The 23,183-nt window shown below is 40.3% G+C and overlaps 1 protein-coding gene across 2 annotated transcripts in view; it reads left to right on the top strand.

The window, feature by feature from the left end:
• Window positions 1-4: 4 nt before the first annotated feature.
• The window catches only part of PLCB4 (phospholipase C beta 4), a 402,177-nt gene continuing 378,998 nt past the window's right edge, over window positions 5-23,183 (top strand). Inside the window, exon 1 of one of the 2 annotated variants that reach the window (XM_029917446.1) lies at window positions 5-71. The gene's annotated coding sequence lies outside the window, so the exon portion shown is untranslated. The remainder of the gene's footprint in view (window positions 72-23,183) is intronic. The other variant, XM_029917447.1, reaches the window with a different exon arrangement.

Raw genomic sequence — 23,183 nt, 5'->3', positions numbered from 1 at the left:
CGCGCACACACTGGGTCTCCTGGCGGCGGCCGTGGCCGCATCCCTGGCAGCAGCTCCCGGCAAAGTGACAGGTAGGAGAAGGCATTTCGGGTCCCGCCCGAGGATGCTCCCGCCCGCCAGGGCCCGCCGGGCTTGTTTGCTCCCGGCGGGTGCGTCCCGGACGCGTGCGCGCGCACCCGGATGCCCCGCCGGGGAGCCGGTGCAGGTGCGGGGTGCGAGGCGCCTAGAGCGCGGGAGGCAGGGGTCCCCGCGCCACCCGCTCCCCTATAATCATCGCTCTCTGGGTTTCCTCAGACTCGGTTCAGACGTTCACCGCTTCTGGCTAGAAAGAGCTCGACCCGACGTGTATATGATTATTTTGGTTGGAAATAGTTGGCACCGTGCAAAGCATGTACATGTGTATGCATGGGGATCTTCTTACCTCTTCTGGAGAGGTAATAGAAATGATTATTTCCACTTAAAACAACACTGACAGGCCAGCACTCGGTGGGGGGCAGTGTTCCTGCCTCCTAAAGGCATATAAGTGACGGAGATTAAAGGTTGTCTTATTTTCAGAATTTTAAAGTTGCCTTTTCCTTAACTAATCAGACCTGTTTATGTAGTACAGTACTTCTGACTGTAGACTTTATAGGCAGGACTGTATGGAAGTATGGAAATATGGAATTCACCAATTTCCACTTGTTTCTAAGTGTACCTTTATCTAGAATCCTAAAACTCTAATAAATTATCATTTTTCTAGAGAAAATACAGATGTCCATTATATTTTTAAACATACGCACGTATTTGAGAGATCACTTCCTACTCCCCCCCTTTTTTTTAAACTCTTGTAATGAGTCTGTTGTTATAAACAGGTGTTTTAAGTTTAATTTTGGTCAAACCATTAATACAAGGTCACTTTTTTTTTTTTTACCGTGAGTATGAGACACGGTGGTCTATAAATTATGAGTGTGTGGAGATAGATGCTTAATAATTCTGTCTGGTTGGTAATAATATCATTCAAACATAGCTCTCTGATACCTAAAATTGTATTGAGTGTCCTCTTTAAAGGGATATCAGATTCATAGAGTAAACATGACCAGGAAAAGCAACTGGTGACTTTACCTGGGCCATCTACAAGGAGGGTGAGAAAGTGTCTAAGGAACTGTGTTCTTCAGGACAAACTGTGTGCTCTGTGTGTGTGTGTGTGTGTGTGTGTGTGTAATATTTACTTCATTCTTTTAGTTTTTTCAGGACTCTTGGTTTCAAAAATATGTTGTTGAACTGAGAACCTAATGTTACATACTTTTCAAACTTCAGTGGCCTAAGTTGTAGAGTCTTGGAGAAGCACAGAAATGCAGCTAGGTAGGGGCGTGTGGTTCGATCTGCCATTATCCGTGTTATGTAATCTAGAATGCGGTGTTTCTCATAGGACAGTCTTGCATAGTTTCAGCTGGTGTTTCAATCTATTATGTCATCTTCATTTTGAACTGTAGAAGTTTAACAAATGAGTGCTATCTTGGGAGAACACCTGTTTTCATCGAAATTTACTTCATAAGAGCATTTTTTATTGGCGTTTACATATTATGAGACTTGGCTGCCGGAGCGAGTAACCCTTTGCATGTAACGTAACAAAGCTGAAGGCACCCTCTATTAGATTACCAATTACATATCCCTCCAGTTGTGTTATTACTCAATGATCCAAATATCATTTTGATTTAGCTGTGATGGTATCACCACCCAGCTTTGAATTAATGGCTGTTGAAAATCCTATTCTACAAGTAACTGTCAAAACAGAATTTCTAAGACTCGGTTTGATCACTGGATACACATTTCTATCTGTCGGAATAATTCTACCTTTATTTTACAAATGCACACCCACACAGAAGAGCTTTGTTCTCAAATACTGTCTTCTGAGTTTTATATTTGTGTGCCTGAAAAAAGTGGTATTAAACTACTTATGTTCCCGGAATCTTGAGGTGGTAGGTTTTTGCTTATGAGATAGCGAAATATGGAAGTTTCAAAAGTGGTAAGGATTACCAAAAAGCTTTTGCAGAAGTGGACTTTTAAAATCTTTAAAATCTGTCACTTTGAGCTATGTCATCTCTAGCAGAGACCTAGCCAGTGCCTTTCACCCTGCTCTTTTATTCCCAAGAATGCATCCAGCGATCCCTGACTTCAGGTTGTACTGCTTCATGTGTACTTCATGGGCCAGTTAGGTTTATTAAGAATTGAAATGTGTTTGCCCAGTAGTTTCCAACCCACCGTTGAATTTAAAATTGGGGTGAAAGTGACTTTTCTTGCTGCTGTAATGTTTACCTTAAACGGATGAAACTGGCATGCTAATTTGTGAGCGGATGTGATAGAAGCGAAGCTTCGGATTTTGTGTTGCATTTCCATCCTGGAACTTTCAGATATAGTCCGCAAACTCAGATATCACAATTAACTAATATGTCTTATGGCTTATTTAAAAAATATGTTAGTAATTAGCTGCTGAGTTTATTTGTTTGTTAACGTTTTTAAGTCTTGTACTGAGAATAAATTTTATCTTTTTGAATCACAGCACTTACTATAGTCATAGAAAAGAAAGATTATTTCTCATATTCTCCACACATGCCCGTAATAGTGAACTCAAATATTTTTGGAGAAGCAAAAATATTCTTTGAAACTTAAAATTATTTAGCAGATTGTGGCTAAGATGTCATCCTTTGTGACCACTTGTAAAATAAGGATGAAACAGCATGTTTATTAGCACTCATGACCTAGGTTTTTAATAAACTGGCTATCAGAGTAAGTCTTGTGAAACCAAGAACTTCTGTGTTTTATATGCAGAATGAGGTCAAGGACTAATGGAGACGCTTTAATGATCACACTTGGTATTTCATGTCCAGACGGAAGTTTCTAAAATATGTGATTTTCCCCTTGTAATGTGAACTTGTAGACCACATTAGTGTCTGCCAAAAAGACTCACTGCCTGTCGAGACATAAATACAGTTTTTCATTGCTGACGGTGGGTAGCAGTGACTTTCTGTGGTTTAGCTGGTGGTGTTCAGACATTAACTATATCTGCAGGGACACCGCTTAGTCTTCATTACTGTCCATTCTGTGTTCTTTTTCTCCCCTGTAATATTTAGGAACTACAATAACTTCACATAGGTCTTGCCCCCATTCCTTGTTATTTGCTTTTCTGTTTAATAGTTTCTCTTTTGATAAAGCCTCCCCCTTTAAAGCAGAACTACTTCCTCAAGGTGTAGTATTGTTTACCTAGTTATACTTTAGAATAATAGAAAGGTCTGGCCTATTCAGAGGCTGTGATTCTTTAGCTAACCAAATTTATTACTTGTTCACTCCCAGTGGAAGTAGAGCTGGGTGATAATGCATTACTGAGTAGGTGAGTGACAAGTTTGTATGGCCCTCATGGGAGTTAAACTTGCTTTAAAAAAAAAAAAGGAATCCCCCAGAGTCCTTTTTATTCTGAAGGTCAATTTTCACTTAATTGCAACAGCCACCCCCAAATCCCACTTTGTAAAAGTCTGAGTGGAAGCTCATGCCTTTGGATGCCTTTCATATGCTCAAGGTGGAACCCAAGTTCATAGGGGAGCTGAATCACTAAAACCCTGCCTTCCAGACCTTAGCTGGGAGATCCTTCTGTGCAAGAGGGTGAATGGTCAGCAGTTGGTATTTTTCTCTGCATGCACTCCATACACTTTTTCTTTCCTGTTCTTTGAGGAATCAAAATAGTTGAAAGAGACATAAATCAGAAGAAAGTTTTTCTTGGAACACCTCTCTAGCCTACTACCTATAAAACCTTCAATGAGAAGGTCACATACCACGTGAAGGCCAGATAGCCTTATCTTATCCCCTTGAGTGGAGTCTCCTTCAGAGCGCCTCTCCCATGATCCTTTGGTGTGCTGAGGGTTGGGAAATTCTACCTCTAGCTACCATACCACCCTTGGGCCAGGCAAGTCATTGCTTTAAGATCCATTGACCTTAAAGCATTCGTTTCCTCCTGAACAATTGAAGGATGTTTTTGGCTCCCTGACATGACCGAAGTAGCCATTTCGTTAGAACAAGAGGAAGAAAGTCACTTGAAGTAATTAATGATAAGCAGCTTATCCAGAGGAGAGAGACCATACAGACCATTAGATTTACACTTGACAGCTTGCACTCTGTTCTAGAACAGGAGTTTTTCGCCTTGGGTCCCCTTTGTAATGGTCTGAGGATGGAATTTGGTGGGTCCATGAGTGTAACTGGCAAGTGAATTACATCTTTATTTGCACTTACTTCCAAGTGACAGGCTAAGTATTACTTACTGTGTTATCTATTAGTTGTGTGACCGTGGGAATCTACTCAGTTGCCTCATCTGTAAAATGAGGAGAATGACCCCTTAGGACCAAAGTACCTGGCACCGGACTGGCCCTACAAGTGCTCTCAGTCCTTCTAATGCTGCTAGCATTACTGCTCACCCTCTCGTTCTCCTCCTCTGCAGGAGCAGATGTAGTGGACCTATCTGTACAAAGCAGGCTGAGTCAGTTTCTGTAAACTGAGGACACTTTCTCTGCCCTCCCTGCAAGTTATAGGGAGTTCTGGTCACCTTTTAGAGCTGTTATGCAGTTCCAGATCTTCTCTGGATTCTCCGTGACTGCAGTTGGACAGGGGCATCTAACATTAATTCAGCCCTAACCACCTTAAATTCTGTGTGGGGGCTTCAAGCTATGGGTCGGTGAGTCAGATGCCATCCCCAGGCATCTGTGTCTCCCACCAGGCTTCTACAGGAGACCATACTAAGCCATCTAGGTCTGGAAGGGGAGAGGTATCCACTAGAACAATTTGGGGACCCCTGGTGCTAGGAGGCTTGGTAGCTCCTGTTTTCCCATGGAGACTTCAGTGGGAGCACCCAGCATTTCCACTTTACATAGTGATAGTGACAGCGGCAGCAAAACTACAGACATCTGTGGAGCAATTAAAGTGTATCCTGTCATTTAATCCTTTTGTGGGTGCTTACCAGTAGTCTTTCCATTTTACACTTTGGGAAACTGAGGCTTGGAAGGGTAGTTACTTCAGGGGGTTACATTTAGAGGTAGGATGCAAACCTGGGTAGACTGACTCCGGAACTCCGACTTCTAACCCTTGGGCTGTTACCTGAGGCTGAGGGATTAGTTGCCTTAAAAGGCTTTGTGACTGGGGGCACTGGGTGGCTCCGTGGTTTTAGCATCTGACTCAAGTTTGGCTCGGGTCATTATCTCAAGTTTGTGAGATCTAGCCCCACATCAGGCTCTGTGCTGACCGTGTGGAGCCTGCTTGGGATTCTCTCTCTCTGTCCCTCCCCTGCTTGTGTACTCTCTCACTCTCATTCTCCCTCCCTCCCTCCCTCTCCCCCCCCAATACATAAACATAAAAAAAAAGCTTTGTGACCATCATTTTAAGTGACTGGGTTGAGGGATGACAGAGAAACTTCTAGCAACTGTGTTGTGAACATGGCATTGCAATAGGAAGTTGAGCACCAAGCCACCGGTCTTCATCTAATCCTACATGCTGATGTTTCCGCAGGTACCTGGGCCAGAGGTCTGAGAGAGGGAGATTACTAACTGCTACTCTGAAGTAGCCTAAAAAAGAATTTTAGTTTTCTGCGGGCCCACTTTTACCTGGTAAGGTCCCTCCTGGTATCTTTCAGGGTGCAGCACACTCATATTTTTCTGAGGGCCAGTAAGCAATATGCAGCTGCCACGGGTTAGAGACCGTCAGGAGTGGGAGGGGCCACGCGTGTCCCAGAGGTCCGTAGTGCCCCTTCCTCGGGAACAGCTGTCATGCGGGGCTGACACATTTCTGCCAGGGGGGCAGGGAAATTCTCTATGATGTTAAGAGAAGCATGAAATCCAGATTTATTTTTAAGTGTGTGATCTCATTTAAAAATGTTTAGAAATGAATTAAAGGAAAAACAAGGGTGTCAACCCCTGGCGTGGCCAAACAAAAGCCATTTGTGGAACGAATTCTACCCATCAGCTCCCATTTTGTCCTTTTGTCAACTTCAGTGGGAAACACTGAGTACTAGAAATGGTCAGTACTGTACTTTCATCTTTAAGTAAGCACGGCATCTTCTTTATTCATGCATGGGTTTTTTTTCCCCCCCTGTTAAATTTCTTACAAAAGTTGCTATGGCCATATATTTCCGCTGCATGTAGATCTTACATTCTGAATTTCTGACTGTTTTTCCTTGCCCTCATTTTTCTAAGATGTTAGCAAATATACAAAGTTGTGGGAGGCAGGACATGGTTTTCTCTCCAATTTCATGGCACTCCTTTAAAATAAGAACACCTTGGGGAGCATGGATGGCTCAGTCAGTTAAGCATTTGACTTTGGCTCAGGTCATGATCTCAAGGTTCGTGCGTTCGGGCCCCACTTTGGGCTCTGTGCTGACACCTTAGAACCTGGAACCTATTTTGGATTCTGTGTCTCCCTCTCTCTCCCCCTCCCCTGCTTGTGCTCTGTGTCTGTCTCTCTCTCAAAAGTAAATAAACGTTAAAAAATTAAAAAAAAATTAGAAAACCTTAAGTGTGGAGAAATGGGTGACTCTATTTATGGGGACATGCAGGTTCTTTTGCGTTCATCATGGACTCGAACTCTAACCAGTCCCCCCAAACCCCCTGCTATCTGGTGGTTGCTGCACTTGTCCTGGACATACAGGATGCAGATCTGTTTCTGCAGATTAGTGTTGCAAGGTGCAATCTACTGAATAGCCCTCATTTTCCTTTTGGTTCTTAAATAAGTGATCACAAGCGATCAAATAAGAGTGAAGTCTCTTTGAGATGGATTTCTCTCATGTTTGCTGATGCGCCCTCATTGGGGCAATCACCAAACCCCTTCTAGAATTTGTTAATTTTTTATTGTCACTGGTTTTTAAAGTGATGAATGTGATACATCAATATGTTCCAACCCAAATGACAATATAGAAATATAGAAACAAAATGTAAAATAGTCTTACCCACCTGCACTTGTCCTCAGATATGACCATTGGCAACAGCTTAGAGTATCTCTTTCCTCTCCCTTTTCTGTGCATTTACGTCTGTAAGTATATATTTATCTTTTTCTTATTATATAAATAGGATTATTTTGTCTACATTTTTTGGTGACTTGATTTTGTCCAATTAAGGAATGCCATGAGGCTCTTCCCGTGTCACTGCCCTGGTTATCTTTTTCCTTCTAACGTTAACAGAAACTTTGGTCCTGTGGGCGCACCATATTTTATTTAATCATTCACCTGATTTCACTGTCCACACTGAAATACTGGAAGACTTTTGTACGTAGGTCTTTGTACACATGTGCAAGATTTTCTTGTAGCTGAGTTCCTAGAAATAGAACTAATTGGTCAAAAGGCTATGCACATCTTACATTTTGAGAGAGCACTGCCAAATTGTCTTTAAGAAAGGCCTCCAAAGAATTTCTGTGTCGTGGAACCTCAAATTATGAACATATCCTCTAATTGAAGCATGCCCCACATTGTTACATTGTTTTACGAATTCAGTGGGATTTAATTTATATACCATGCAACAGGACATGACTTGAGAAATAGCCTTTGTCCTTAAATTTCTTGAAAATGCCATACTTAATATGAATTTTTCAGTTAAGAGGCCAGTTTAAAAACTCCTTAGTAAAAAGATACCTTGAAGACTCTGAATTGAAAATCGTATTCTGACCAGTTTGGTTAGCTGTGAAATTCTAGATCTCTTAACCCAGGGACATGTCATAAGCACCCTTGAACATGTGGTCATAGAAGTGAGGCATTGGAAAACCAACAGAGGTTGATTTGACCTGGGAAAATCAAGTTAATTTCATTGCTAAAAATTCTGTCCAGGTGTATTTATAGCTTTTGACTTTCAAATACTTACTTACTTAAGAATCTCATTTACTGTCTACTTAGAGAATTATAAGGTTCAGAGATAATGCTATTTTATTGAGATGTATTATGTAATAGATACCTGAAGGTAATTTCCATAATATTTAGAAATGATATGTAGACAAAGGGCTGTCTACATTAGAATCGACTCTTTATTTTCATTTAGAGAGGTACTGGGAAAAATACAGAAAATCCAGGTCACCGATTCTCAATTTTTTTCACAAGTCACAACTTCAGTAACTATTGTTGTGACCAATAACACAAAGTGAATTATTAGTACTTTTTAGAATTTTGTGCCATCCCTTGAAAGACTGACTTGCAATCACTTGAAAGTATTGTGGTATCAGTTTAGTAATATTGATGTGGATAAAGTGTAAGAAAATGGAATGTATATGTTTTTAAAGATGGATTTGGTTCTCTCATGTCTATCCAGATATCCATTTAAAAAAATTCTGGTTAGGTTGGCAGTCACATTCAGATTCTGATTGTGTGCCTTCTGCATGTTTATTTTTACAGCGCGCTGAATTGTAGAAATATGGTAGGATTCATTTATATTTCCTTGGCATCAAAACCTTGCTATTCAAGAAAGTGTGTACTAGGTTTTGCTCATGGAAATGTTATAGAGATTTACAGTTTACAGGCAATTTCCTTTGGTAATGTCTGTGAGAGCCACAGTGGAGGGCCCCACCTGGTCACTCTTTAACTCTGTGTCATTCAGGGCCTGCCAAGGAGCAGATGGTGTGTGTAAACTGAGTCCTCTGCGGAGGGTTTATTAAAGAGACCCTTTGGAAGGTATGGGCAGGTGTAGGGAACACAAGCAGGCGGGTGCTGCAGAAAGACTTAGCAACGGTGGGGAGCTGTTGTTGTTCTGGTTGAAGGGGCAAGAAGGGCCGTCTGGCAAGAGCTGTATCCTTTTGGAGGGGGCACAATCAACCTGTAATGTGCCTGCAGGGAGACTGTGGGGTAATAAATATGACTGCTTCACTCTTCTTTGGCTCCCAGACTTCTGTCTGGTGCCATCCATTCGCTGAATCCAGCCAGAAGCCACAGGCACAGGGGAGGAGGCAAGGCTGGAGAAGGATTGCAGACAGGTCTGGGGAGGCAAATGGCAGACCCCACTCACCTGCCGTTCCAGAGCAGAGGTATCAGAGGTCAGGCCAGGGTGGAAAGCCCATGGCCTGGTTTGATGGACAAAAAAGAGCAAAGAACTACAATGATTGCATTTAAATTGAAGATGGGAATGTTCTACTACAACACTGTATGGCTGATATCAGTAAGACTTGTGGTGGGCTTTAGAGAACCTTCTTTTTTTCCCTGTAATTGTTGGTTCAGTTGAAATGGATTGTGATTCTTGGGATATGCATTGAATGGAAAACTTTATGTGTTTATCTGAAGGGCCCTAAACAGCTGAGATAGAAGGGATTCATAAAGTCTGTCAATATGGAGTTGGATACCCTACATATATTCCTTCGCTTTTAATATTTTATGGAAATATTTTATTTAAAATGTCAGGTACCTGGGGGAAGAGGCTAGGAGGAAATTAAGGTTATTAGCAGTAATTTCCTTCAAAGAAGTCAGTTTAACTGAATCATTAGCATCACTGAATGGAAACGAACAAGCTTTATTTTTCCATTTGTTCAACATGGCGGTAAGACTCTGAGATTTTGGGCTCGTTTATTTCCTCATTTTCGTGCCCCTGTTTGAAAAGGTGAAGACTGCTCTGTTTGGGTTGTGTCCTTGTTCTGAATGGACAAGTAGTGAAGCTTGATGAGCATCATAAAATCTTACTGCTGAAAGGAATATCAGGGTTCATTCATCTCTTTACCTCCCAAATGTTATGGTGTAAGAAAGCAAGACAGGTATTAGTAGCTACGCTGCATAAATTCTCTGCGTTGGTGACTCTGGGGAAGTCACATCACTTTGCCAACCTGAAGGAATTGCCCTTGATTAGTTCACTTTTGCTTTTGCTTTACAGACCCCTGAAGTCCCTGATTGCAAGCGCTTGCTTGTTCATCCTGTACAATTTTCAGGTATTAGAGACAGAGTTTCCTGAACCTCTTGTCTACCACCCAGCCCTTAAAATGGTATTCTCTGGAGGTCTCTGCATTGCTCTTGACTCCTCTCACTCTATTTACTTTCTGTATGGCATAACTCATCTACCTCTACCATTTTTACAACCTATTTGCTGATGACTCCTAAATTTCTGACCCCTTGTCTGAGCTTCCCTTCAGTCTGCTGGATAGCTTAACATTCAAGTCCTATGGATACTTTCTTTTTTTTTTTAATTTTTAACATATATTTATTTTTGAGACACAGAGTATGAGCAGGGGAGGGGCAGAGAGAGAAGGAGACACAGAATTCGAAGCAGGCTCCAGGCTTTGAGCTGTCAGCACAGAGCCTGGCGCGGGGCTCGAACCCACGAACTGAGATCATGACCTGAGCCAAAGTCAGACACTCAACCGACTGAGCCACCCAGGTGCCCCAAGTCCTATAGATATTTTCAAATCAGTGTGTCCAAAACAGAAGTCCACAACTTCACTCCAAATCCCTGTCTCATCCTGGGTTTTAACTCTTCCTGAAACAAGTCACTGATCTGTGGAGTCTACCTCATCAATATCTTGCAATTCTGTCTGCTTTTCTCCATTCCTGTGCCTAAGTTTTGTTCTCAACATTCTGTGCCTTGATTCTACCTGTAGTGTTTTCTTTTTAATTTTTTAATATTTATTTTTCAGAGCACACGAGAGAGACAGACAGACACTGTGAGAGCCGGTAAGGGGCAAAGAGAGAGGGAGACACAGAATCTGAAGCAGGCTCCAGGCCCTGAGCTGTCAGCGCCTGGAACTCCCAAACAGTGAGGTCATGACCTGAGCCAAGTCTGAGGCTTAACTAGGCACCCGTCTTCTGCCTGTATGTTTTAATTGGTTTCCATATTGTTCTCTCTCATTCATTCTTCATTCTTGTGTTCTGCTGGCTATTAAGTGAGTATCTGGTACTATAACTGTGAGTGACTTGCAGCTCTGCCCTCAGGGCTTTACAGTTTACTGGAGGAGGTAGATAAACAGCTACTTTATAAATTTACATCTCTGCAGCTTTACCCCATTCTCTTTACTCAGCTAAAGTAATTTGCACAGAACAAATCTTTTTATAATGCTACCTCCGAAATGCTTCAACAGCTCTTTATTGGTTTCAGGACTGAATTCTGTTTCCATGATTTGCCAAATACAAGCCATCCCAAGCCAGACGGCAACCGTGAAGCTTCAATACTTTTATTTGAGTCACCCATACTAAGCCACGTTAAAATTCCAAGAACAAGAGGTCCGTGGCCACAGTGCCTTTGCTGACTTTGCACTCAAGCCCCTTCTGCAGATGGCCAAATCCTACTGGCCTTTACACACCTCCCACAGTTGTCTTCTTCCCTGCCTGGATTTCAACTCCAGGTTAGATGCCCACCCCCCGCCCCACTCCTACTGTTGAATGATTTGCCAGTTTTAGCCATAGCACTCACAGCTTTCTTGAGGGAGAGGAAGAATCTGGTGCATATTAGAAGACTACATCTTTGTCTCTTAAATGATTGAATGAATAACTAAATGCCATTATTGCAAAGTCTGCAGATTGGGCAAATTAAGGAAGCAGTCTGATGACTCAGCAGAAGAGGTGCCATGTCACATAAACTGAAACCATCTGCATACTTACAGATGGAGGGAAAACATATTCCCTGATTATTTACACTGGCCTCTGAGAAGTAGCACAATGATCAGTTTGGAAAGATGGTCTGTACTTTGAAAACTCACGTTCATTAATTCTGCTAGCAGAAGTTCTGATATTACTAATATCCCAGAACCAGAGGAAACATTTTCCTGGAGGTAGCTTATCATCTAGTCCTGCTGGGCACACTCTCACATTGTTAGGAGTTCGATTTTAATCAAGCTCTGCTTATTTTTCTTATGGTGCGTTAGATCTCTGAATCAGAGAAGCTTTTATTTATTTTTTTTAAACTTCCAACTTGACTAGAAACTCACAGGAAAAAAGCATTTTTTAATCAGATTATTTTTATTATGTGAGACTCTTGGTAATCTAAAGTACTTTATATTTGGTTTTTTGTGGTGTTTTATTTTCAAAATGGCCTGTGAGCATATCAGTGCCACAGAGAGAGAGAGAGAGAGAGAGCGCGAGCAGGAGAGCTATTAATTAATTGAAGGAAAATACTCTGCCGAATATTGTTTTTAAGAGAGCATCTTTTGTAGTTCCCGGTCAAGAGGAGAGTTTTATTTATGATGTGGTTTGAATCCAGGGACAACAGCAGCGCCATGGCCTTGACGGTGCTGCCCTCCCCCTCAAGCTTACTGTGTCAGTTGTGGTTTAAGAGGTAGAGGTTCCTTCTCTGTAATTGGCTTCTTTTTGATTTAGCAACTTTCTTTCAGCATTGTGTTGAAAAAAGTGAAAGCGAAGTATGTTAATTAGTGGATGTATCATCATTCCAGTTTGAATGGAGAAACATTTAGAAGGACTGTAGGCTAGCCGCTGTGGCTGCTGAAAAAATGTTTCACAACAGCACCACGAAAATACAGATAGGGAATATCTCCTTTCATTTAGCCTTTTTTTGGACCTGGGAGGCTCTCTGAGAACCTTAAGGCTGGCCTCATTCTGTCCATTCTTCATTCCCTTTGAAAGAACTTCAAAGTAACTAGTTCGAAGTTCCTCTCCCAGCTGTCATAAGCAGCACACAGAGATCTCCTGGGCTGCTACCAGAGGGAAAGGCGTGCATTTGGAAGCGCAGATGATTTGGGTATGAACCTTCCGTGAGAGTGACTGCCCTTGAAGCAAGCTGGCCTGCGCTCTTCTGCTACATGTTAATTTTTATTTCCTCAACTTGGATTGATAAATGTGGGAGACCAACAGCTTTCACATCAAGATTGATAACCAGGAGGAATCTACTCCTGGATTAAGAGCAACAGTGCGGTTTAAAAACCTTCTGGAAATGTTGTACTTTTTACTGAACCAAGGCTCTCCCGGCTTTGTTGGAGAGGTGAAGGCATAAATTACCTGGAAGATCCACCTCACTGCTAAATAGAGACAGTGGTCTGGAATATCTCAAGAAAAATTCCCCAAAGCAGCTGTTTGATTGCAGAAGGGGTATGATGCAAGGAACAGAGTGCTAGTGAATTCGTGCTTCCTCCCCTCACATGAGGTGTGAAGAGCATCAGAGAGGAGTTGTCGTGCATGCGTGCACACACACACACATACACACACACGCCCTGTCAGGGACTGTAGGCTCATAGACCGTGCTGCAGACCGGCATGTGTCAAAAGGCACCCAATAAAGAAATGGAGTCAGTTCTTGGATTATTTTGAGTCATTACACGGTGGCTTTGTGATAAGTCATAATGTTGTGATTTCCCAGGGTTCTTGAAGACCAGGCCTCAAATCCAGTGGCCCATTAGGGCTTAGCCAGTGTGCCCCGGGCCTGACAAAGGAATGCAACCCTATTGAATTCTCTGAGTAATTCTGCAAGTTAGGTGTAATTACCACCTTGGAAAACTGAGTGATTAGAGCATTTCCTCAAGGTTGTGAGGTTGATCAGTGGTATAGACAGGCTTCCAACTAAGGGCATGCCTACAGCTACATCTGAGGTCAGCAAGCTCTGTGGGACACCGTTCTCCTTCCCTCCTGTCTGATGAACTTGTGGTTCTGATTCAGGGTAACACTGTGTCCACTTGAAAACACTCCTCTCGTTGGCCTCCTCTAGAGCTGGGACTGCTTACCCAGTTCTGGCCAGCAAGCTACGGATAGACCTCTTCGAGTAGCCTTTTCCTTCCTGATTTCATCCTTTCCTTTCTGGAACCTGGACACGATGCTTAGACTTGCAGATGCCATCTTGTGGTTGTGACAGTGAGCCCAGGAATTAGAGGCATCCAGTTTCCTGCCGACTTATCTGAGTGGCTTTACCAGCTCTAATCGACTTACCTGTGAGTTTCTTGTGAATTGAGAAGGATAAGTGACTGATGAGGTCACTTTGATGGGCATTATAGACTGAATTGTGTCCTTCCACAACTCATACATTGAAGCCCTAACCACCCACGAACTCAGGATGTGACTATATGGAGATAAAGGCCTTTAAAGAGATAAGTTTAAAATGAGGCTCTTAGGTTGGGACTTAATGCAATCTGACTGGTGGCCATCTAAGAAGAGGCTAATAGGACATGGGGGAGAAACCAGGGAGGTGTGTGCACACACAGGAAAGGCCATGTGAGGACACAGTGAGAAAGTGGCTATCTTCATGCTGCGGAGAGTGTCCAGAAAAAAAACTGTGTCGGCACCTTGATCTTGGATTTGCATCCTCCAGAACTCCGAGAAAAAACATCTCTCTCTTTTTAAATATTTATTTATTTATTTATTTATTTATTTATTTATTTAGAGAATCCCGAGCAGGCTCTGTGCTGTCAGCAAAGAGCCCCAGGGGGGGGGGGGGGGGGGGACGGGACTCGATCTCTCAAACTGTGAGATCAGGACCTGAGCCAAAGTCAGGAGACACTCAACCGGCTGAGCACCCAGGCACCCCAACATCTCTATTATTGAAACCACTCAGTCTGTGGTATCTTATGTGGCAGCCCAAGCCCCTAATACAGGGGTGGGGGCGGGGGAGTTTCTTATACGTGTAGCTGAAAGCAACCCTACGAATAGAGGGACCAAAACAAATGGAAGTGTACTAGAACAAAATAATTTAAATGATTTATTATTTCTCCTATTTATTATTTTTTTTTTATAAATGCTGTCCCAATAGTACCCATGACACTACATTTACTTTAACTGCCACTGTCCTGCCCCAAAATAGCCTCAAGTGTGTTCACACACACCCACACGCGCATGCACACGCACACACACACTCTGGGCTTCCTTGGGCTGAGGTTGCCCATTTCTGTTTCCTTGCTCATAGCACAATATTGGCACATAGCAGGTACTTTCTACTTGTCGGTAGAATTAACTACTTAAAAGAATATACAGTTGACCCTTGAACAACATGGGGGTTAGAGGCGCCAACTGGCCGAGCAGTTGAAAATTTGCCTTTAATTTTGACTCCCAGGAAACTTTACTAATAGCCTACTGTTGGCCAGAAGCCTTCCTGATAACACAGATAGTTGATTAAGATGTGGTTTGTGTGTTATATGTGCAATATTCTTACATTAAAGTGAGCTAAAGAAAATATGTTATTAAAGAAACCACAAGGAAAATACATTTACAGTCCTATACTGTATCTGTTGAAAAAAATCCACACATAAGTGGACCCGCACAGTTCAAACCCATTATTCAAGGATCAACTGTGCTTGGCAGTATTTAGGAAAACAGAATGGTCAGATTAGAGTAATGATGCAAAACATGCATGCTCTTTTTATCATTTCTAAATAAGAATTTTGGTATTTGAACATACAGTCCTAATTTCAAAAGGTGATGTTTGACTTAAGTTGGTTTAGTTTACAGGGGATTTTTTCCCTTGAACTTTCATGTCAATTCATTTGTAGGCAGGGATTTAGAGAAATCCTATCTTGCCTTTAGTCTGTTTCTCTTATTTTTTCTGTGTGAGTTTAACATGCTTCTTTAAAGAGTCATAGAGTTGAAACATTTCATGTTAAATGAGTTTAAATCATATCCCATAATTAGGAACTTGAAGCACTGCCTGATTTACCATTTGATAAGTAATGTGTACTTATTGAATTTTGCTGCTATCAATCTATGTCCTGGAGTGAGTTTTTTTAAACAAAATAAAAATGGTTTGGCTCTTCTTTCTTTGGTTTTAACTTCTAACTGAGCTTTAAAGTCATCCAGGCGATACTTTAATTTCTTTTTAGGTGGTTGGTGCTTTCCTTTTCTAATATTCTTTTGTGTAAAGAATAAGTATATGTGCACATGAGGCATAATATAATGCTTTGCTCTATATTTATGTGTAATGCTTTGGTGCTTTTTAGACTATATAGTGCACTTGATTAGTTAAGTCATGCAGAAACTTGACAGCTTAGATATGATATATTTTATGTAGAATACTCTACCCAGAACCTGACATAACTACAGTATTGGAATGGGGTCAAGGTAATGTGTCTTGACTCCTTTTATATGTGTGTGAAATTTCCGTGACCACATGAATTGATTTGAACTTATTTGAATAAACTAATTTTGAGCACTTTGGCTCTTTCAAGCAATCATAACTCATTTGCAGTTTTTAAATTAGATTTGTCCAGTAGCTAACACACAGTAGGCTCTTAAATGTATCGTAAGATGAATTTGTAAGGTGGGGACCCTGACCATATGCTGTTATAATACTTCTCTTCTTTATTTCATGGGTTTGTATGTCCTATTTTAGATTTGTATGCATTCTGCTGTTTCTAAAATTGGTAGCTAAGCAATGCATTTTTTAACATTAATTATCAAGTTTTGTCTTACTCTTAAATTTCTTGTGGTTGCATGAGGCAGCCCAGTGAGCATCCATCTACTTTGGTCATCTCCATTTTCCTGGGTTCAAATTATATTGACCTTGACTATAACCTTGACCTTTAGGAGAGTTGCTTAGACCCTGAAGATATATATAAGGCCCAGTGTGATTGTAATGCCTGTTTCTATAATGTGCTCAATTATGCAACAAAAATAATCCAGAAAAATTGTCAGGATACTTAAATTTTTATATAGGGATTGGCCTTGTATAGCACAGATTTAACCACAGGAAAGAGTTCATTTTCTGAAGAACCTTTCACCAAACTGAAGGTGAGGTTTATAGTTTGAGGCTGAGTGCTCACTTCGGCAGCACATATACTAAAATATAGTTTGAGGCCGTGACTCTGGTTATTATAATCATAACATGTGGAGCAATGTCTGTTTCTTCCTTTGAACATAATGGTGTGCTTATGCTTTTGTTTTGGTGGGGGGGTATGTTATAAAATGTGTCTATCACACAGCTTATTTTAGAGTATGAGAGGTTATTTGAATTAAATTGTCATTGAAATTTTTACCCTGTCTACTTTACTCAGACCATATGACCTTATGAAGAGTAAGTCAAAGGCAACATGACAGAAGAAAAAGTGATTATCTGAAACTCACTTTATCTAGATTGAAAAGGATATATTTTATAGCTGAGGACATCACATAGTAGAAAATATTTTTGCAGAGTTACTTTCTCAAGTACAGCATCAATGTATGGGAAGAAAACCAACATTTTTCAAGTGCCTGGTAAAGGTCGGGCATTCCGCCAGCTGCTTCCATTTGGATGTCACTCATCGAGGAGACAGTTTCACAGAATGATTGTGCCTGGAGTATTGTGGGGTCCCAGCTCTCCAGAGTATCCTTGGGCAAGTTACTGACCTCTTCTTCATTGTCACTTTTTACATGAATCCTGTGAGATAGGCGGGAATATCCCTGTTCTATAGAAAGGAACACTGAGGCCCACTGAAGTAAATGTGTTCAGAGCCCCTCAGCTAGCAAGTTGCAGTGCTTGAATCTGGTGCCAAGCCCTGTTCAAGATGCAACTCCCTCTCTCCCATTTCATGCTGTCTCTTCTCCAAAGCTGTGTCTTTGTGTGGCCGCTGAGTTGATGGTTTCAGCGAATAGTCTGTTTGCTTTCGTGTTGAATGAGCTCAGATTAGAAGTACTGGTTATAAGAAGAAGGCTCAGGAAAGGGAATTGGGAGAAGGGACTTGTAGTGGTCAATCCTTAGCTGACTAAGTGGCCTTGAGCAAGTCACGTGTCCCACTTTCCTTATCTGGTACATGAAGGGTTTAGGCTTATAGAAATTTCACATTGACCCTTTTATCATTGTGAAGTTATTCCTCTTTGTCTCTGGTAAGACTTCTTGTGTCAAAGTCTATTTGTTTAATATAGCCAGTTCAGCTGTCTTTTGCTTACTTTTTGAATGCATGGTGTAACTTTTTCCTTTCTTCTGACCTATTTGTGTGTTTCTATTTAAAGTGTTTCTCTCTATTGGGTGAATATAGTTGATTCTTGTTTTATTATTATTAATATCATTACTTTATTACTACTATTTTTATCCATCCTGACAGTCTGCCATTTGAATGGAGTGTTTACTCCATTATGTTTAAAGAAGCTGTCGATATGGCTATACTCTGGAGATAAAGTTTTAAGAGGTATATTACATTCACATCTTGATTTTCTGTATCTTCTGTTTTCCTTCTAATTTAACTTTATGAAAAAGACCTTGTATAGATTGGATACTTTTTAGTGTAACTGGTTTTTGCATGGGTCACAGTGAGACACAAGCAGAAAGCAGTTTATTCTTCTCCCACCTTGATGTTGGGTGTTATTTTTGGTAGATTTCATAGCTGTTGAGTCATTTTGTTTGAAGTATCAAAACCAACTCATTTTCGAAAGTTAGAAAACTATTTATAATATGAATCAAAACTTCCATTTTCCCATCCAGTGTTCAGCTTCTTTCCTTTTCCATCCTTGGGTCTGACCAGAGGCTTGGTGATCATCAGTGAAGAAGAAAGGTCATTTCTGATCTAATTCTCCTCTCTGTTCTTCTCTCTACCCAGGTCTCTGGCTCCTCCATAGTTGGCAAGGGAGAGCAAGGGGATTTAAGACTGTTGTACTTCGCTGGTACTGTTTGTTTTCATGGCCATCTCATCCCTATACACATCGTGATGGTTTTGTTGTGGAGGTTCCACACAGGTTCATTGTCACTATGCTGTTACTAGATTGGGCATTTCAATTCCTGGGTAACCATGGACAATCCTCAGCTCCTGTGTTCCACTGGTATATCACTGGAGCATCTCTGAGCCCTTGTTCAGTCAGCCTATTTGGGCGGAGATTTTTTCACTCAAACCTCACTACCCTGTGTGGTATCCATTTGGTTTATAGGAAGACTCACATGTCAGCCCATCAAGCTCTGAAGTGTAGCCCGTTTCCTCTCTTATTGAGACTCCATTGCCTTGCTCTACTACTGAAGGAGGCATCTGCCAGGCTCCCATGCTCCAGCCTCATGCACAGCCCATAGAACAGGCTAAGAGTTTCTGCACAGAGGCACGCATTCAGCCGGGGAGAGAATATCAGCCTCTCTCCTGGCGGGTTGCCCCAGTGTGTGAGGGGTTGTGGCAGGGAGTTGGTCTGAGCTGATGAGGAAGGAAAGGGAACTAACTCTTTGTTCTTGAGAATTCTCTCTGAAGAAGTGTCTTCCACAACACAGGTTCTTCTCATATGGAGACTCTGGGGGGTGACCTCTGGACTGGTTTGGTGCGTGTAGCAAGTTCTGTGGTCTTGTGAAGGGAACTCCTCACCTATTGTCTTTAGCGTTGAGACTTTAGCTGAAAATTTGAAACAGTAAGAGACTTGGTCTTCTACTTCTGTTTAAAAGAATTTAGAAATTATTGGCTCTACAGCAAAATGCACAGATGAGTGTTATACTTTCAGTTACATTTATAACTTGTGAACTTCCACACTTTATAATCTTCTCCCTTCACAGTAATGAGAAATACTAAGTATAAAATAAATGCTTAATGAATTTACTCATGGTGATTACAGGATATTGGTCTCTGGGGAAAGTAAGGATGACCAATACAGTAAGAGGAATGAGGTTTCTAATCTGTAACACTTTTTGCTAATTTGGTTAGCAAATTTGGCCACTTAAATGGAAAAAAGTATAATTCAAAACTATGGTTACCTTTTGGTTTTGTTGATGGTTTTCTTTGCTGTGCAAAAGCTTTTTTGTTTGGTGTAGTCCCAACAGTTTATTTTTGTCTTTCTCCTGGCCTGAGGGGACATATCCATAAATATGTTGCCAAGGGTGATGTTTAACAAATTACTGCCTATGTTTTCTTTCAGGAGTTTTATGGTTTCAGGTCTTGTATTTAAGTCTTTAATCCATTTTGAGGGTTTTTTTTTTTTGGTGTATGGTATAAGAAAGTGGTCCAATTTCATTCTTCTGCATGCCACTGTCCTGTTTTTCCAGCGCCATTTATTGAAAAGACGTGTCTTTCCCCCCATTGTATGTTCTTGCCTCTTTTGTCCTAGATTAATTGATTATATATGTGTGGGTTTATTTCTGGGTTCTCTATTTTGTTCCATTGATCGATGTGTCTGCTTTTATGCCAGTACCAAACTGTTTTGATTACTACAGATTTGTAGTATATCATGAAATCTGGGATTGTGATACCTCCAGCTTTGTTCTTTCCGAAGATTACTTTGGCTATTCGAGGTCTTTTGTGGTTCCATACAAATTTTAGGATTATTTTTTTCTAGTTCTGTGAAAAATGCTGTTGGTATTTTGGTGGGAGTTGCATTGAATCTGTAGATTGGTTTGGGTAGAATGGATATTTTAATGATATTAATTCTTCCAGTCTATGAGCATAGTATACCTTTCCATTTGTATGTATCATCTTCAATTTCTTTTATCAATGTCTTATAGTTAGTTGGTCACGTTGGCCAAGGCAGATGAAAACTGAAACTGGGTTGACAGGCACCTGTGGTAGAAATCTCTAATCAGTTTAGATCATATATGTATATTTATATATTTTATATGTACACATCATACATATGTACACATAATATATGTCTAATATATATGTAGGTGAATGCTTATTTAATGTATACGTGTACATACACATATGTATTTATAGTCCTGATATAGCTGTCAGACAAAGCAATGACATATGATGAAGTTACCTCAAACATATTTTGAGTTGGCAATGAATGAATAGCATAGATAAAGGAGAAAGATTTAGAACAAGAAACAGGTAATTCTCCTAATTTTTGGGGCAGATACAGATAAATATAAAATGTATTTATCAGTCTCTTGGTCAGCTTATCTTGAAGTAGAAAATAATCTGAAAACATTTAATATGCTTTTGTACCAGGGTCTATAGTTAACAGTATGACGAGATCATTTTAAAGGTATAGATTTAATTTTGACTGGAATTAATTAACAATATATTTTCAAAGTCTATTAACAAGTATCATTTATTATACAATAGTGATTAATCTGAATAAAAAGATCTAAATAGTTACTGTCTAATGCTTACAAAATAACCTTGGAGCTTACGAAAGTTATGCATAATCAAGCTAAAAAGAGAGTAACTGAAAAGCACAAAGAAGCCAGAAAAGTGTACTTAATCTGATTATAAACAGGTAACCATTAGAGGCCAGAATGAGAAACCCCAGATTGCTTTTTGTTTATTGATACATTTTTTTCTCGTGACTTATAAAAAATTGGTCTTTTCATAGTAGAACTTCCTTTGATCTATATTTAATCAGCTCACTTATTTTCCTGTTAAAGACTAATAAGAATTCCCTTTCATGGCAAGATTTTATATGTGGGAAGCTATACTGAGATTGTATCCAATATAATCAGAAATCTGCCAAATATAACTTTCAAACTTTATTTGTAGAGTAGAGTTTGATGTAATTTTATGAGCCTTAGTCAGTTGTTAAGAATTACTTTAAGGTGCAGAAAAAGAAATAAGGAAAGTGAGCTGATGCATAAGAAAAGAGGAATTTTAGCACTTAAGACTGCTTTTAGTTCTAGCACTGGAAACCACTATTGACAGCTAATTTAATGTGGACCTCAATGTTTCATTTTGTAAATGAGTCAATGTCTGATTGTGGGGTCAAATGCAAGGGGGAATATAACTGCTTTTTGCCTATTTGGGGGGGGTAATTTGTTTAAAGCAAGATAAGCATTCATGAAGGAATCCTAATGTGATAGAAAGCTTGGAGTTTTAAGCCAGATATTTTTTTTATCAACTTTTTTTTCCATAATATTTTATTGTCAAATTGTTTTCCATAGAACACCCAGTGCTCTTCCCCTTAAGTGCCCTCCACCATCACCACCACCTCCTTTCCCCCCTCCCCCTTCCCCCTCAACCCTCAGTTCATTCTCAGCATTCAATAGTCTCTCAGGTTTTGCATCCCTCTCTCTCCCCAACTCTCTCTCCCTCCTCCGCTCCCCCTGGTTCTCCATTAGGTCTCTCCTCTTTTCCTTAAGCCAGATATTTAAAAGAAGTTGTGTACAGAGTTATATTTTAATTATTACCAGACACTGTCTTTGTAAAAGTGACTTCATTATCTGTTTTTTTTTCATTATGAAGCTTGTCTATTAAAATCATTAGCCTTTGATGAAGAGTGAATACTTAAAAATTTTTTAACATTTATTTTTGAGAAAGAGGGAGGGAGGGAGGGAGGAAGGGAGGGAGGGAGGGAGGGAGAGAGAAGAGAAGAGAAGAGAAGAGAAGAGAAGAGAAGAGAAGAGAAGAGAAGAGAAGAGAAGAGAAGCGAAGAGAAGAGAGGAGAGAGAGAGAGAACCCAAGTAGGGGCAGGGGAGCAGAAGAGAGGAAGACAGAGAATCTCAAATAGGCTCCGCGCTGTGAATGCAAAACCCCATTACCCCATTTAGGGCTCAAACCCAGAAACTGTGAGATCATGACCTAGGCTGAAATCAAGAGTCCCAACTGACTAAGCCACCCAGGTGCCCCAAGAGTAAATACTTAAAAAAAATAACTTTGCAGAAGAAAAACTGAGTGCTATAGAGTTATTTACTTGAGAATACTGTTTTTTCCCCCTGTGTCAGGGGAAAGAATTGAAAGGGGTTAGCTTAAAAAAAAAGTATGTTTATCCTCTTAAAGATAATCCAGCTATTATTGGGAAAAAGATTCAGCATCCATATACTAAATCATGATTTCCCCCCCAAAAATCTATGTATGGAAAAAATTTTAAATATACATAATAACTAATAAAAAGGGAGAGGAAAAAATGGAAATGTGCTTTATCACATAATAACTATTCCAATGAAGTTTTTAAAAAAATGGATAGAAATCCCTTTCTAGCTGTCCTGATAGAAATCATGACTTATAAAATACTCTGCATTGTTTAAAAATCAGTAGAAATGTTAACCTGAAATGGCAGAACAGAGAAGCTCATGTTTAGTCTAATCTACTGTGGTTCACTTTTCTATCTATGCACGTATATAATACACTGTGCACATATTGTGGGAAAGTAATTGCCAAATGTTTCGGGGGTGGTGAGTCTATTTCTTTTCCATCAGAATTTATGAAGTTGTTAAATTAGAGTCATAACAGTTTATTTCATTAAGATGTTTACTGGATAAATATTTTCACTAAATTTTCATCAACTTTGAGGAGGAATTATTTACTCAATGAAAAGTGTTAGGAGTCTATTGCAAAATTCACCCATTTTAAAAATTCTTTCTGCAGTAGATTTTTCCTCTCTCTTCGTTCAAATGAGCCTATTATTTTAACTGCTTAAATCTATCTGATATCTTGTATGCATAGAAACTGTAGGTTCCATTTGTAAACCCACTTGCCACC

This window comes from Suricata suricatta, chromosome 12 (assembly GCF_006229205.1).
Source record: "Suricata suricatta isolate VVHF042 chromosome 12, meerkat_22Aug2017_6uvM2_HiC, whole genome shotgun sequence".
Lineage (NCBI taxonomy): Eukaryota > Metazoa > Chordata > Mammalia > Carnivora > Herpestidae > Suricata > Suricata suricatta.
This window is presented reverse-complemented; position numbering and strand designations above follow the sequence as displayed.